This window comes from Arachis hypogaea, chromosome 4 (genome assembly GCF_003086295.3).
Source record: "Arachis hypogaea cultivar Tifrunner chromosome 4, arahy.Tifrunner.gnm2.J5K5, whole genome shotgun sequence".
Taxonomy (NCBI): domain Eukaryota; kingdom Viridiplantae; phylum Streptophyta; class Magnoliopsida; order Fabales; family Fabaceae; genus Arachis; species Arachis hypogaea.
In genome coordinates, this window is record NC_092039.1 from 97156560 (window position 1) to 97173644 (window position 17085).

Genomic DNA, 17085 nt, shown 5'->3' on the forward strand with positions numbered 1-17085 from the left:
TTCTATAGTTATATCTAACAACTGCCAATAACCGCTTCTCAAGAACTTCTTTTCACAGACATACTTGTACATACCTTAACAGAGCACGCAACTCCTTCCAAAGTATTCCAATATGCACCTGTAACTTGATAAAGTTCGAATTTGTCGAACATTGGCTTGTCAAAGAATTCAACAATATCTTGTCGAAAATATTATTTTTGATGATGTTTTTTTTTGCTAGATAGACAAAAGCAAAAATACTTATCATCATTGAATATTATTTACGACAAACTCATATTCAACCATTTCTCTTTCTTTCTTCTTTTCTTCTTTTATTTTTTCAACTTGCGAACTCTCTCAGCCAAATAGGCTAAATTAGGAATATGCATATTGAGTAATTTTCGACGCATATACAAGCCAAGACCTTTGATGGCTATTTTGATGATCTTACTTTCAGGGTTCGACACATAACATCAATTGCGAGCATTTTTTTAATCGAATTATATAGTCATCTATCGATTCTCCATCATCTCGTTCTATTACAAGTAAATCTGTCAACGAGACATGCAATTCTGCTCTATAAAATTGAGCATAAAAAGCATTTTCCAATTATGCCCATGTTAAAATCGAACTGGGTCTCAGATTTGAAAACCAAGTGAAAGCATTTTTTGTTAATGAAGCAGGAAAAAATTAATTCTCAGGTTTTCATTATCTGCCAAATTCCCTAATTCGACCATATAGCGAGCTATATGCTCGACAGTTAACTCTCCAGCCTCTCCTGCAAATTTTATAATTATTTTGTGATTTTTTACACCCATTAGCACTTCTGTCATTTGTACTGCAGAAGGAAAAGCAAAAACAAAATATGGTCGATGATGCATGAGACCCATGTTGATATCCATTCTATTGAGGACATCCTTGACAATCCTTGTCACCTGGTAATGATATCCACGCTGTGTGTGAAGTGTATTCAAAACTTCATCAGCATTTTGATCTCATCGAACGAGATAAGGGATCTTTTCTTCCCTTTCAAGATTGTTAAATACATTCTCCTCATTATATCCTACATTCTCCTAATCTACTACCAAATCTTGAGGAATAGGCTGTCCCTAATCATAATCGACAATTCGAGCAATTCTCTTAACTTGTTTAACCAGTCGATCATATTTGGACTCATTGTCAGCCAAAACAGGATTCATAATAGTAGTCATCTGGTGAATCAACAGGTTGACTAAATCATGATAGATTTTGTTAATATATTATCGAAACTCAGCCATCAATCCTGAATTATTCAACGAGGAGCCCACTTGGTAATCTCGATTAACGTCGGGATATGAGAAAAAACGTTGGTTAGAAACTGGCACATTTCCAAATTTGACTAGAAATATGTAACTGCCCATAGGAGGCGTATAGCCAGGAGAAAAGTCAAATGGAAGCCAACATGTGGTTACTTGCGGTTGATTCTGCACTGGGGTGATCCTAGGGCATGAATTTTGCCCACTACCACCAACACTTGTATCAATAATTGCAATATTCTCCCCAAAATTATACTCTGCATGTGGAATTAAATTTGCAAAAATTTGTGTAGCAGTTATTGGGACATTGTTACTTATTTCTGTATTTCTATTTGAAACTTCGTCAGACATGGTCATAATTTTATCACTTCTTAATTGCATATACCAAATATCAACACAGCATGCACAATGCAATAGTTGAAAGGTAGGGGTCTTTTTCAGAAAACTAAACTTATTCATCTGAAACTGTTATATATGGATACTGATGTGAGAAATGTGCCTTTGGTGATTGTATAAGTCTTGTGTATTGTTTGATTGTCTTGAATGGATGTGAATGCTTATTTGACTGGACTATTGTTGGGTTTTGTGAAACGAACTATTTTTGGAGTATCTCTTTAAAGTTGTTTCTTTAAAGTTTTGAAATCAAGTTTAATCACTTGATAATGATTTGATCTTGAAACGGTTTTCTTGAGATATGAAAATAAGAGAATGTTGGATTTAGCTTGCTTTTGAACTGATTTTGGAATTTGGACCATTGAAAAGGATTGTGGAATGGTTTGGTTGGGACCCGAAAAAGGTGGCAAAAGTCCAAGTTTTAGGGGAGGTGCTGCCGAAATTTCTATAAAAATCTTAGACTTTGTTTGAAAAGTTATTTAGAAAGGTCTGAATTTGAGAAAGTGTATTATCTGATTTATTAAGAAAATAGTTATGTTTTCGAGTTTAATTTATTTAAGAAAACTATATGTCTTGAGTTCAATTTATTTAGAAAGAAATTACTTTACCATTTTGAATCATTGAATAAAAGTATTATGTTCTAATATTGATTTTAAATATAAAAAGGGCTTATGCTTTTAGTTAGACTTAAGGATTTCGTTCGGAGGAGCTTTTGGTGATGTTAAAGGAAATTGGACTTTTGATTTAATAATTGCGTTGTGACATTTTGGAAGAAGTCAGAGAATTGGTTTTAAGAAGGAACCTGGAAGTGGTTTTTATTTAAATGGATTGGCTCCATTTCAAGTGAATTGGTTTTGGATTGGGTTGGGACTTATGACTTTATATGATTCAGTTTTATAATAAATTCAGTTTCTATTTACTTAAACTAAGAGTCTATGATTTTAGGAGTTTCAATAAACTTTTAAGAGATTGAGATAGGTTGTCTTTCCCTAAAGTCTTGAGACTCTGTTGAGAAATTTCTATTGCCAAATTCTGTTTTTGGATGACTACTTTTTGGATCTTTCAAAATAGATTTTTAATTTGGCCTAGTTGCTGAATCGTTTGGAAGTTTTAGAAGGATATTGTGGAAATGTGGCTTGTTTTGAAAGAGGAAATTTCTTTTGAGAAAGATGGCTTATAAGCTAGAAGTGATTTGAGAAATGTGGATTTTTGGCTTGAATGATGATTTTATGAGTTTTATGATGTTGGATGGTGGAAGTGCTATTATGTTGTGAGCTGGAATGGTTGTATATGATAATGAATTATGGCTAATTTTGGAATATGTTATGAGCCGGAGTGGTTGTATATGATAATGAATTATTGCTAATTGTGGAATATGTTATGAGCCGGATGGCTGAGTATGAATATGAATGATTATTGAGCTGATAAAGTGATTGTTGCACTTCCAATTATCTGAGATACGAGTTTTCCTGGGTAAAAGCAATGGCTAGCCACCACGTGCTCCAGGTTGAGACTCGATACTCTGCTGACCCTATGTCGTAAGTGTGGCCAGACACTATGAAAATTCTGGATGAGCTCGCCTCCGTGGAATAACACCAGTATATGTGTTGTCTGATTATGATTATGATTGTGAATAACTCGAGTTGGGGATGCACGACAGAGGGACAATCCAATGGTTAGCTACCAGGACTTGTCGGATAGGCTTTATAACTGACAGATGAGACTCATCAGCCACTAGGACAGACATTCATCATATCCATCTATGTGACATTGTTTGGGTGTGCATATTGTACTTGGTTTGCATATGTGATTAATTGTATTTAATTGCTAATTGCCCTACTTGAAGTAACTACTTGATTGTGCTTGAACCTTTTACTTGTGTTTTGTGACTGAGAAGTTGATTGTATTGTGGTGGATTGGCTGCTGTTTGGATTGTTTGAGCCTAGGGCCGTGGTTGATTTTGAGATGGTCCAAAGGTTGTGTTTGGTTTTGTGTTTTTGGTTTAGGAAAGTATGAAAAACTAAACTGGTTCAGCATAGACTTAACGAACCTATGCTTGGAACAGCTTGGTCATTCATACTGTGTAAGAAAAACTTTCAAAAAGTCTTATGGTTTATTTTATTGAGGAATTAACAGTTTTTTCTTTCAGAGAGGATTTTGGATTTTTGATATTAAACCTTTGGTTTGGAAAGAAGCATAAGACGGATTGTAATCACTGTAACGGTTTTACCTTCACGTATCCTATTATAGTAATTCTCAAAAATCCTCTACCGAGAACCCTTTCGAGGATGATGTTCTCACCCCCCTTACAATTTTCCCTTTTCACGATGTGGACGCAGAAGTCATGAGGAGTTTACCTAGTTGTTGTTGTTGTGATATTTTGTATTACTTTAGTCATTATTTATTGTTCCCTCGCCTTTATCTCTATACATTCTGTAAGAGGGATAGGAATTGTATTAGTTAATGCTTGTAAAGTTATTAATATATATATATATATATATATATATATATATATATATATGTATGTGTATGTATTCTTTGTGAGTTTTGTAAGTTGTATTATATATATGGATGTATGTTACCTATCAAAAAGTATTGTGGAACGGTTATATGGTTTAAAGTTTTAAACATGCTCATATTTTAATATTAAATATTTTAAGAATTGTTGTAATACCTGATCTATTGGAGTGGCGCAGCCAGAAGCGTGACATTTTGATAGTTAAGGTGTTACAGTCCCTGCCCCGTTCCCGCAACGAAAAACGGAGAGTACGTCTCCGTCGGGAACTTAGGTATCTGCAGATTTTATAAAAAAAGGAAAAAAAATTGATAAAATCAAATACCATAGCAGAAATTGAAGGTAAATCCCAGAGCCAATGATAGTCTATCATTTAGTAATACTTCCAAGAATGGGGTTAAATTAAAATTAGTAAATAACATTCCTTGCTTATTGGTAAATCAATCGAAGGTATTAATCACTGACAGAGGCGCATATATGAAATAATAATTACAGAAATGGCAGAAAATCACAGATATCACAGAAATCAAATTAAAAAATACTCTAAGATAGATCACAGAAATTGCAAAAAATTCACTAAAAATCACATGAATCTCAAAAAATGGGATTGCAGAAACGACGAAGAAGAATAGTGATGCTCACTAAACGGCGACGGCATGATGCTCCTGCTGCCACGAAGACGGCGACGGTGCGCCGCTTCTGCTGCGACGAGAATGGTGATAGTGCGACGCTCCTGACGCAACAAAGAAGGCGATGGCGCGATGCTCCTGACGTGTGAAGCTGGCAACGACGTTCCATATTTTGAGGGAGGGAAATTGCAAGGGTGAGGGAGTTTACGGGGACTAGGGGAGTGCGACAGTGAGGGGTTTGGGGGCGGCGACCAACGGAGAGAAATGGAAGAAGAGAGGTGGACAGTGGATTGGAGTTGGCAGTAAATTGTGGTGGTTTAGTAGAGTCTCAAAGAGAATAGGTTAGGGTTCATGTCTAGAGAAATGAAATGGAGACTAGGGTTAATACGTTTGGAATGAAACTAATATATATATATATATATATATATATATATATATATATATATATATATATATGAAGGACATTTTGGTAATTTCTTATAACGGGGATTATACGGGTCTTCATGGGACAGTGACTCTATCTCCGCTCCCGCTCCATATAATAAATGAGTCCCTGTTTCCGTCACCCGCGAGGAGATTTTACCCCCAAATCTGTCCTCTGGCGGATAATTTTTCGCAGATATCCGCCCCACTAAAAAAATTGCTATACTTGATAGAATCTTTTAAAATTCGAATTAAGACACATAACACAATGTATATAATTATAATTTAAAAAAAATTGAAAACACAATGGGGGCAAGTGTAGGGATGGTAACATGTATCCGACTCGCAAGTATTCAATCCGACTCCATCCGGTCGGGTAAGGTTGCTAATCCGATCTGCAGCAAGTAGGATAGGGTGTGGGTTGAGTTTTAACTTTACCTGACCAACCCGCACCCTATATATGTATATATTATATACTTAAATAAAAATATGTTTTAAGTGAATTTTGAATCAAATATTTCTCACTAAATGCAAAAGATCCTTAGCTACTAAAAGAAGATCATTAATTGATAATTTAATTTTTTTATATAAAAATTAATTCTATTTTAAATTTTCATTAATTTATATAATAATGTTGCATCTTTTTTGTAACTCGTGGGTAGAGTTGAGTATCTATGAATTAAAAACAAGTAGAGTTAAAATTTAGATCAATATTCTCAACATGCGTATAGGATAGGGTTGAATTTATCTAAAAAATTTAACCCCCGAATAAAATTAGGGTTAGCTTCAAACTTAACTCTACCTACCCATTGTTACCTTTAGCAAGTACTCCCTTATTGTTGTTACTGGTCCTTGCTTGCTTCCAAGCTCCGCATTAGAAAATAGTTTTTTTTTCTTTTTTAATATCATAATTTTATAGAATTTTACCGTAAAAAATTTTCTATTGATCTGACATTTGTCAAGTATGTTATTGAAACCGATTTATTTTGTATCTATTATCCTATTAACTCGATTTGCATTACTTTCTCTATCAACTTGACTAAATTAAGAATTTGCACCTTAACAAAATTGATTACATCATGCATGTTTGGGAATAAAAATATAGGATCGATTCTTGGCATTGTTAAACTTTGCACCATATAATCATCAATAGATTTCCCTAACGTTTGTGTGTGCTACTGTGCTTGTGCTTAATTTGCCATTGATGCACTACTTTACTGTATATATGATCATCATGGGATTGCTTGAGGTCCTGAAATCGTAGATAGGTAGAGGGGTCGAATTGTGACTTCTTCACGCATGTAATTGTGGACATGAGAAGGTAGTTAGAAGGTTAGAATGGTGACTTCGCTATTATAGTGTAATGACTATTGACTAGTTATTACTGAGTGATATTCATGATTGTGGCTCAAGTTGTGGGACCAAAACCCACCTTCATGCTTTCCCTGTTTTCAGCACATGACAATTTAATTAGGGTTATTTTAGTATGATTATATTATCGTGATTATGATATCTTAAAAAATAATATTAAAATTAAAATAATATTTTTTTATTATTAAACAATACTTTTAAAAAAGTGTAGTTTAAAAAACTTGTTGTCAAAATATAAGAAAAATAATTGAATCAACTGACCTCACAAATTTAAGATTAAGCCGAAAAAGTATAATCTAGTTTTTTCTTCTTTTTTCTACTTGCTTTTTCCATACATCATTTTAGAATAACTGAGTCATCACAATTCTAGTAGATATAGCAAGTCATCACGATATTGTTATTCATTAGGAATCTTATAGATTTTCTAGAAGATTTGATTGTGTATATATTGTACTCATCTTTACTGTTTTTAAAATAGGAAGCAAATCACAGTAATAAGTCGAGGAGAGCAAAATTTTATACGAATAAGTGAAAATGAAAACTGCTTCATAAATTTATCAATACACGTTTACATGTCGTTCGAATCAGCTAAATTTAAACTCCATTTCTACATAATTCGTTATACACAAACACACGCATACAGTAATTCAAATCAAGTGAGTTTGAATTATATACAAACATACACACACTAATTCGAACCAGCTGAGTTCGAATTAAGTTCGAATTACACACAGTAATTCCTATGCTGTTAAAAAATTAAAAATTTATTAAAAATTTATTAAAAATTTTATTAAAAAAATTAATAATTTAAAAATTAAAAAAATATATATTTTATTTCATATATTAAAACAAAGCTAACAAAATATTTAATTACGAGACTTCTTTAAAATATTTGTGATCTATCAATTCGAATTCCATTCAATACTCTTTTGTCCATTTTTAATAGTTCATGAATATTTTTTAATAAATTTTTTTAATAAATTTATTTAAATTATACTACAAAAAATATTTTATCCTATTCAAACTAATTAAAAAATGGCTTAAAAAATGTTAGGAGTATTATAAAAATTTGTAATGTTCTAATAACTTAGGTAAATACATGCATGTACTCAAATTTTAAATAAAATACTCTATATAGTCAATAATAATTTAGAAATGAAACAAAATATTTTATTCCATACGAAACAATTAAAAAATATATTTTATTCTAATACAAAATAATTTTAAAAAATGGCTTAAAAGATGTTATGAATACTACAAAAGTTTGTAATATTCTAATAATTTAGGTAAATACATGATCAAAATATTTTTTTTTAAGATCTAAATTATTATTGACTATGTAGAGTATTTCTTTAATGTCCTAAGTCATTAGGATATTACAAATTTTTACGAATTTGTAATATATGGTGATTTGAATCACCATATAATTTAGGAGTACTATAAAAATTTGTAATATATGATTGACTTAGGTCATTAAAGAAATACTCTACATAGTCAATAATAATTTAGATCTTAAAAGAAAAAATATTTTTATCATGTATCTACCTAAATCACTAGAATATTACAAACTTTGATAGTACTCATAACATCTTTTAAGCCATTTTTTTAAAATTATTTTGTATTAGAATAAAATATATTTTTTAATTATTTTGTATGGAATAAAATATTTTCTTTCATTTCTAAATTATTATTGACTATGTAGAGTATTTTATTTAAAATTTGAGTACATGCATGTGTTTACCTAAGTTATTAAAAAATAATTTATTAAAAAATATTCATAAGCTATTAAAAATGGACAAAAGAGTATTATATGGAATTTGAATTGATAGATCACAAATATTTTAAAGAAGTCTCATAATTAAATATTTTGTTAGCTTTTTTTAATATATGAAATAAAATATATATTTTTATTTTTAAATTATTAATTTTTTAATAAAATTTTTTAATAAATTATTAATTTTTTTAACAGCATAGGGATTACTGTAATTCGAACTCAGCTGGTTCGAATTAGTGTGTGCATTTGTTTGTGTACTGGTTCGAATTATGTAGAGATGAAGTTCGAATTTAGCTAGTTCGAACTACATATAAACGTGTGTTGGTGGATTCATGAAGCAGTTTTCGTTTTAGGTGATTCATGTAAAATTTTACTCCCCTTGACTTATTATTGTGATTTACCCTTTTTTTCAATATTGCATTTCTGCCTAGTATTTGTTAAGAGTGACTTTAATTTTAATAATATTTACATAATCACTGTAACCACTATAGGATAATCATACTAGAATTCATTATTTAATTAATGTATGTATACATCCTTTAATTTGATGTATTTTTTATTTAAATAAAAATATATATTTTTCAATTTGGGTTAAAAATAGAAAGACTTACGTTTTTATATATGTATTTTTAGTGTATTTCTCCGGCTAAACAAGGAAATAAAGATAAAACATTATTATTTCTATATTTTGCTTCTCAATTAATTAGCAAAATACTTGTATGTCCAATTTTAAATTTGAATATATTTCGCTAGTTTAATAGTGAAATAGGGATAAAAATTTGAAATATTTCGTCTTTTTCTTAAATTTTATTCAACTCAACTCAAATAAATAAATTATTGATAACTTGTATTAAATATCTCAATTTGCTTGGTAAACAGAATTTAAAACTCGCATGCAACCTTCAGCAAACTAATTAAAGTAAGAGTGAAAAAAAAGAATGAAACTTACAAAAAGTGAGAACAAATATAAAACAAATCAACTAAAAGAAATAAAATGATGTATTGCGGAATTTAAAAGAAAGGACTATAAAGTATAAATTACAGAAATAAAAAATGCAAAAAACAAAACATAAGGTAGGTGACTTCGGTATTTTTATATCAATATTATCAAAATGTATTCATAAATGAAAAATATTTACATTTTTATAAGACATATTTTATTCTTCTCTCCAACCACGATGTGAGACTTTAATTTACAGATGATCTCCAAATTTGTCTGTGAATATTGATCGATATTCTCACTTTCCAACATTTCTTTTTTTTTTGTTCCTTTCCTTTCCTTCTCGTCTTTTTTTTTCCTCCTTTCTACATCCAAGCATTCAATGTGGTTGCTGTAAAAATTTAAATGTTAAATGTGAAAATGATTAAATGAGGCAAAACCTCTTTGCAGCCTTTTTTGGCGTTATTTAGCGTGCGAGCTAGAGACATTAAGAGTACATAAAAATGATAAAATTGTAATAATTAATTCTTTCTATTTTAATTTTTAACCAAAATTAAAAATTTTATAATTATTATTTAAATAAAAAAACCTCGATTCTACAGTCTACACAGCCAGCTCCATATAATGATAAAAGTGTAAAACCAAGGTGCAAACAAATTGTGGAAAGTGAAAAAAAAGTTGATAAGCTTTTTGGCTACGAGACAGGTTTAATAATAGAAGAAACGAAAAGATGTTAAATTATTGCAGATAATTATTGTAATATATAGCTATTTATCATAATGCGACACTTTCTTTCAATTCTATTAGCTGGAAATATAAAATTGGTTAAAATTATATATAAATTAAACTACTAATTTGATATTAGAATGAATTCTTTCAATAATAATAATAATAATATAATAATAATAATAATAATAATAATAATAATAATAATAATAATAATAATTAGTTCTAACAGCATTTTTAAAAGATTCTGCAAGTATATTATTTTTTTAAAAATATTATTTATATATTAAAATTAACTATTAAAATAAATTATTATATATTTATATATAAATATATATAATTTAATTATGTATAATTTCATTTATTTTTAATATATATTTTTATTATTTTATATTTCAAAATATATATATTTTAATAATTGATTTTAATAGTTAATTTTAATATATACTTAATTGATTTTTCTTAAATAATATCGACGTGATAAAACTAAGTAATTAAGGACGGACTATCTAAACAAATTAAAGGGTAGAATTAACGCAACAACGCCACCTTTGATATAATTAATGTTATAAAATAAGGTGTAACCTCCCATAAAAATATTTAAAGTTGCCTTTACGTGAAAATAGATTTTTTTTTGTGACTTCAAGATAGAAATTTAGATATTAACTAGTATTTTAATTTGTAATAATACATAAATATAAGGGCAATTTACATAAATAAATAAAATGGGAGAATTATTTACGTAAATGTGTAAATCTGTTTGTTGTTACGATTTTGTGCAAAAATGAATATTATGTAAACCGTGACAACCCACCACGGTTTCAAAACAAACATAAACCGTGGGAGGTCACCACGGATTAGGAAGAAATTGGTTTGCATGTAAACCGTGGGAGGTCACCACGGTTTACGTAGAAAAATGGTTGTTCATAAACCGTGGGGAGTCACCACGGTTTATGTAGGGTAAAAAAACGTGGTGAAAATCTATATATATGTGGGTGATTCAAGCACCAGAAGAGATCATTCTCACAATGTGCATTATAATATAAACCATACATGAACACATGAAATACTCTGAATCAGGCACTCACTACATAGTCAAAAGATAGATATTATTTAACAGTAAGTCTAAAATACATAAACACTAACAATTGTGCACATTTACTGTTAGTGTTTATGTAATGTGCATGATTGTTAGTGTTTATGTATTTCAGACTTACTGTTAAATATTATTTATCTTTTGAGTATGTAGTGAGTGCCTGATTCAGAGTATTTCAGGTGTTCATGTATGGTTTACATTATAATGCACATTATTAAAGATATCTAAAGAGGTTTAATGAAACTGATAATTTAAAACGAGGTTATTACACTAAGATTTCGTTGTTGATGAAACACGTTCAAAGTGACATATTTAACCAACGACGCATTACTAACATTACTTAGAGCAAGAAACAAATAAAACAGCATAGACGAGGGTTACACAAAATGAGATCTAAGCATCCCCTCCACCAGTTTGTGATCGCTGCTGACAGTTCCTTCGCGTATGCCCAGGCTGACGGCATAACCCACAACGCTTCGGCTGATTATGTTGAGACTGATCCATGCTTCCTCGGATCCTGGTTGACTTTGGACGACCTTCCTTTGCACGCCGCAGATTAGGGTCAGGAATAATGGTTGGGCCACCATATGGAGGCCACAGGCCTTCAGGAATAGGTGGGAGAAACCCATGATTGTAAACGTTGAACACCTCAGTCATACGATACACCTCATGAACATATGACGCCCAGTTTAGCCGGGAGTAGGCGCAACAGGCAATGGCGTGGCAACATGGATAATGCAGCGCCTGGAAGTGCCCACAGTCGCATCGGTGATCTTTAAGGGAAACTCTATAGCTACCAAGAGAGAACGTCCCCGTTGGTGTTGTCTCTGCCACGGTGTACTCTAGTTGATGCCTGTCGTATAATGTCACAGTAAAGCACCTGGAGTCTCTAAGGTTCCGATCAATAGCCTTGACCAATGCCTGACAGAATTCTTGGCCGGCTCCGAGTTGTGCCTCTGTTGTCTGTCCCCGGACTACAAATAGCTGAGCAAGCCTCCCGTAGGTTGATTTAACCAATGATGTGACAGGGAGGTTGCGAGTTCCCTTTAGCACGGAGTTCACACATTCACTGATGTTTGTGGTCATGTGCCCGAACCGTCGACCAGCATCCTCATGTTGGGTCCATTTGTCATACTCCATACGGTTGGCCCAGTCACACATTGCTGGATTCTCAGTCCGCATGATGTCGAACCAGTAGTAAAACTCACCCTCAGTCTTGGCGTAGGCAGCATTGACCAGTAACCTCCTTGAGTCCTTAGCTTTGAACGTTAGGGCGAAATTGGCGGCCACATGCCTTATACAGTAGGCCCGGAATGCACGAGGAGGCAGCCATCCATTCTCAGGTGCCTCAAGGGCCGCCTTGATCCCATTATGCCTGTCTGAGATAACTAGGATACCCTCCTGAGGAGTCACATGCTCTCGTAGGTTTGACAAGAAGAATGACCACGACTCTGCATTTTCCCCCTCTACAAGGGCGAATGCTATCGGGAGGATGTTCGAGTTTCCATCCTGAGCTATAGCCAACAGGAGCGTCCCTCCATACTTCCCATACAAGTGGGTACCATCAATACTGACGAGTGGCTTGCAATGCCGGAAAGCCTCGATACAGGGTGGAAATGTCCAGAAAAGTCGGTGAAAGTACACCCTCGACTCATCTACAGCACCACCAATCTGAACCGGAGACGTCTTCAGCACCGTGATTGTTCCCGGCATTGTTGCCTGGATCCCTAGCATCCAACGGGGCAGTTCCGCGTAAGACTCTTCCCAATCTCCATATATTTCTGCCACAGCCTTCTGCTTAGCCAACCAGACCTTCCTGTAACTAGGCCTGAAACCGTAATCAGCTTCTGTCGCTTCTTGAAGTACCTTTACCGTAACCGCAGCATCCGCCCTAACCATAGGAAGAATCCTCGCACATATAACGTTATAATCCAGCTGACGGTGATCACTTGAAATAGAAGTTGCGAGGCACGTGTGTGGCCCGTTGTACCTCCTAACCTCCCAAGTTCCCTTTCGTGCACGAAGCGCTACACGAATCAACCAAGTGCAACCCTTGCCGAATGCCTTGCATTTTCCATGATACTTCAAATGATCCGATTCGATGACTCTGTACTCAACACCTCGCCGGATGCTATAGTCCTTCACACTGAGCACAACTTCATCTTTACTCTGGAAAGATTGCCCAATCTCAAATTCTGTAGAAGATCTACCCACTCTGTTACCACTGTCTTCCTGTTGACCAAGAGCTTCCAAGTTTAGTGTCGAGAAGTGTGGAGGGTATTGATGAGAAGCAGAACTTGAAGGCCGATGTTGCGCATCTGCATCGCCGCCTGTGTTTTCGTCGCTGTCACCATCGATATCAACAGGCTCCTCTTCAGATTCATCGTCACGCATTGCATTCTCTATATGATCAGGTCCACCAAAGTCTTCGAGATAAGGCACGAGGCCACCACCGGTGCCCACGACGTTGGGAGGCTCAATGACTGCTGCATGCTCCAAAGGGACAGAACCAACAACCTCCGTTTGTTGTAAGTCAGCCGCAAAAGAAGGAGATTGAACCGGCGGAAGATGCGGTCTGACCGGAGGCATCGAACTAGATGCACCACCAGCGGATGCTACGCAAGGAACTGGAGCGGATGCCCCAGAACTATCGACACCAACCTCCAACTTCGCAAACAACTCATGGATTCTGATCTCCGGAAAACTCCTTACACAATAGAAGAGAACCCTAATATCTTCATCAGACTTAACCGCAAAGGTTTCGTACTGAACACCGGTCGAGACAACCGCCATTGGAATCTTGTAGAATAGTTTCTTCACCCACTTGGAACCCAACACGCCAAGCTTCTCCAAGATGCTGTTCTTCAACTCCGACAAACTCATAGACGAACTGATAAACATACTTAGTGGTTCTCTGTCGGTGAACTTCACACCATGGCTTTTGCTTTTTTTAATTTTTCCAGAGCAATGCACCAGAGCAAGAAAGCTCTCTTCCTCACTAGCCATTGTGAGAATGATCTCTTCTGCTGCTTGAATCACCCACATATATATAGATTTTCCGTCAGAGTAAACCGTTGCAACCCACCACGTTTTTTTACCCTACATAAACCGTGGTGACTCCCCACGGTTTATGAACAACCATTTTCCTACGTAAACCGTGGTGACCTCCCACGGTTTACATGCAAACCAATTTCTTCCTAATCCGTGGTGACCTCCCACGGTTTATGTTTGTTTTGAAACCGTGGTGGGTTGCCACGGTTTACATAATATTCATTTTTGCACAAAATCGTAACAACAAACAGATTTGCACATTTACGTAAATAATTCTCCCATTTTATTTATTTATGTAAATTGCCCTAAATATAAATTTTTTAAAATTATATTGATTTTGTTATGGCATTATAGATTGTGGCACAAAAAAATTGATAAATAAAATTACTTTTATAAAAATATTGTAAGAGACAAAAATTTTCATCGGTTAAGAAGACATGAGTTTTTATACATAAAAAAATTAAATAATAAGATTTTTAGTTATTATTTTCATGCAAAAGAGTCTAATTCTTTATTAAATTGATTAATTTTATCATTTATTATCTAAAATTTAAAAAAATTTAATGTGTATACTTTTTTACTTGATTAGGTGTTAAATTTATTGTACAAATTAAATAAAAATAATTAATTTTTATACTTATTATTTAAAAATAATATTTTCTCTCTTTATGTATATAAAAATATAATTGGATACTAGTATAAAAAAATTTATATTAATAGTTATAAAATTAATTCAACTTTTTTAAATAATTAAATCTTTATTCTAACTTTTAATCACAACATTAGTATTCTCTCCAAATTATATGTAATAAATATTTGAAACAAGAGAAACGAAAAAAATATAGATTAAAAAATTTAAAATTAAATAAAAAATACATATAATAATATTTTTAATTTGAATTATATTATCTTATTAATTTTAATTTTTGTAAAATAGAAACGTAGAGAAAAATAGAGAATGAGAAAAAAGAGAGAGATAAATAAGAAGAAAAATATTATTTTAGTTGTAATAAAAAATATTTAGTAATACATTTTGATTTGTCAAATTATTAATATTAAATATAAATTATAAATTATATATAAAATAAAAATGATAGAGAGAAATAAAAAAAAGAAAGGTAGATAACAGAATGTAATAAGAAAGAAGTTTATTAATTTTGAAAAAAAATATTTTTTCATAATTTTAATAAGAGAGTGTTATGTGATATATTTTGATTATTAAATTAGTTAATAATATATAATATATTTATATTTTAATTTTAATTTAATTTAAATGTAATTAGAGAATGTCATATTAAATATTTGATGGTCAAAAAATTTGTAATCAATTATTGATAATAATATATAAAAAAGATAAAGTGGGTGAAAGAATGAGAAAGATAAAAAAAAGATAAAAAAGAGCGAAAAATTCTTTAATTTAAAAAAAAATATTTAATTTTATTATAATAAAAAATAATATATAATATATTTTAATTATAAAATTAGTAATATACGATAGAATATAATAAATGTATATTATGTAATACTTTTTCTTGGTGTCCATGTTTATTATATATGTAATAAGTTCAGTTTGAAAAATATCTTCTAAATTAAGATGAAGCGAAAAAAAAATCAGCTAACAACCTCTTATAAAAGATAAATCAATTTTTTTATCAACTTAGTTGCATGAAAAAGGTCAACATTTAAATTTGCATCTTTACGTTCCGTAAATCTTGCTTATGACATATTTATTTTAATTTTCACCATAAAATAAGATTTTAAAAGTAGATTTTTTCCTTTCAAAGTATATATCATGCACAATAGAAGTTGAATTGAGTCAGGCTACCGGACAAAAAATTGTAATTCGCTTCGATTCAGTTCGTGTTATTAGACAGATTAAATTTAAATTTTGTGTAAAATTTATTAATTAAAATGGTCAGACCATAGACTTTACAAAGTTTATAAAATTCGTTGGGTTGTCTTATTAATTTTTTTAAAAAAATATTTTTAATTTAAATTTTTAACTATTTATTTATAATAAATATAAAACAAAATTAAAAATAAATAAATAATCATACTAGTTAAAATTGAGGATTTTTTTAAAGAAAAAATTTATGTTTATAAATTATAAGTAAGTTATGATATGTGACAATCGATTGATATATAAATTAATTATGATTTATATATTATGAATTATAACTTTTAGAATCATACATTTAATATCAATTTAAATTTTTAAAAAAGTTTATTATTTTAAATTATAATTCACAAAATATATTTTTTCAAATAAACTCGTGAGTTTGTCGAGTTTTTAAACAAGTTGGACTCGAACATAAAAAAAAGACTTATAAAAAGTAATATGCCTAAATAGGAGTGACAAGTGGAAAAGTTCACTTGTCCTATTCCATCTCACTAAAAATCTGTCTTTTGGCGAATTTGCACACCCTATCCTGTTTGTCATGTTTAATAAGACGGTTCTGAAATCTCACTCTGTTCCCACTTAACAGCAGGCTGATAGATTAGTAGGCAAATTTTTTTTTTATTATTAAATATTAAATAATATATATAATTTTTAAAAAAATAAAAAATTATAATTTTTAAATTCACAAATATTAAAATATTTATAATTATAAACTAAATTTTTTAAAACAAAATAAATATTAACAAAAAAAACCACTAAAACTAGTCAGGGAGGCTCTTCCCGCCCCACCAAAGTCCGTCAAAATTCATAGTTTAAACAATGCATATTAGGCAGACTTTCGAAGTACGATGATTTCAATTTTCAACCGACCCGCTTTTTTTGACGGATTACGTGAATCGACCCAACAAATTCAGACCCATTTACCACCCAATACATGAACTATATATTATTTACGGATATAAATCAGACTCACCTGAACTAAAGTTTGACTCA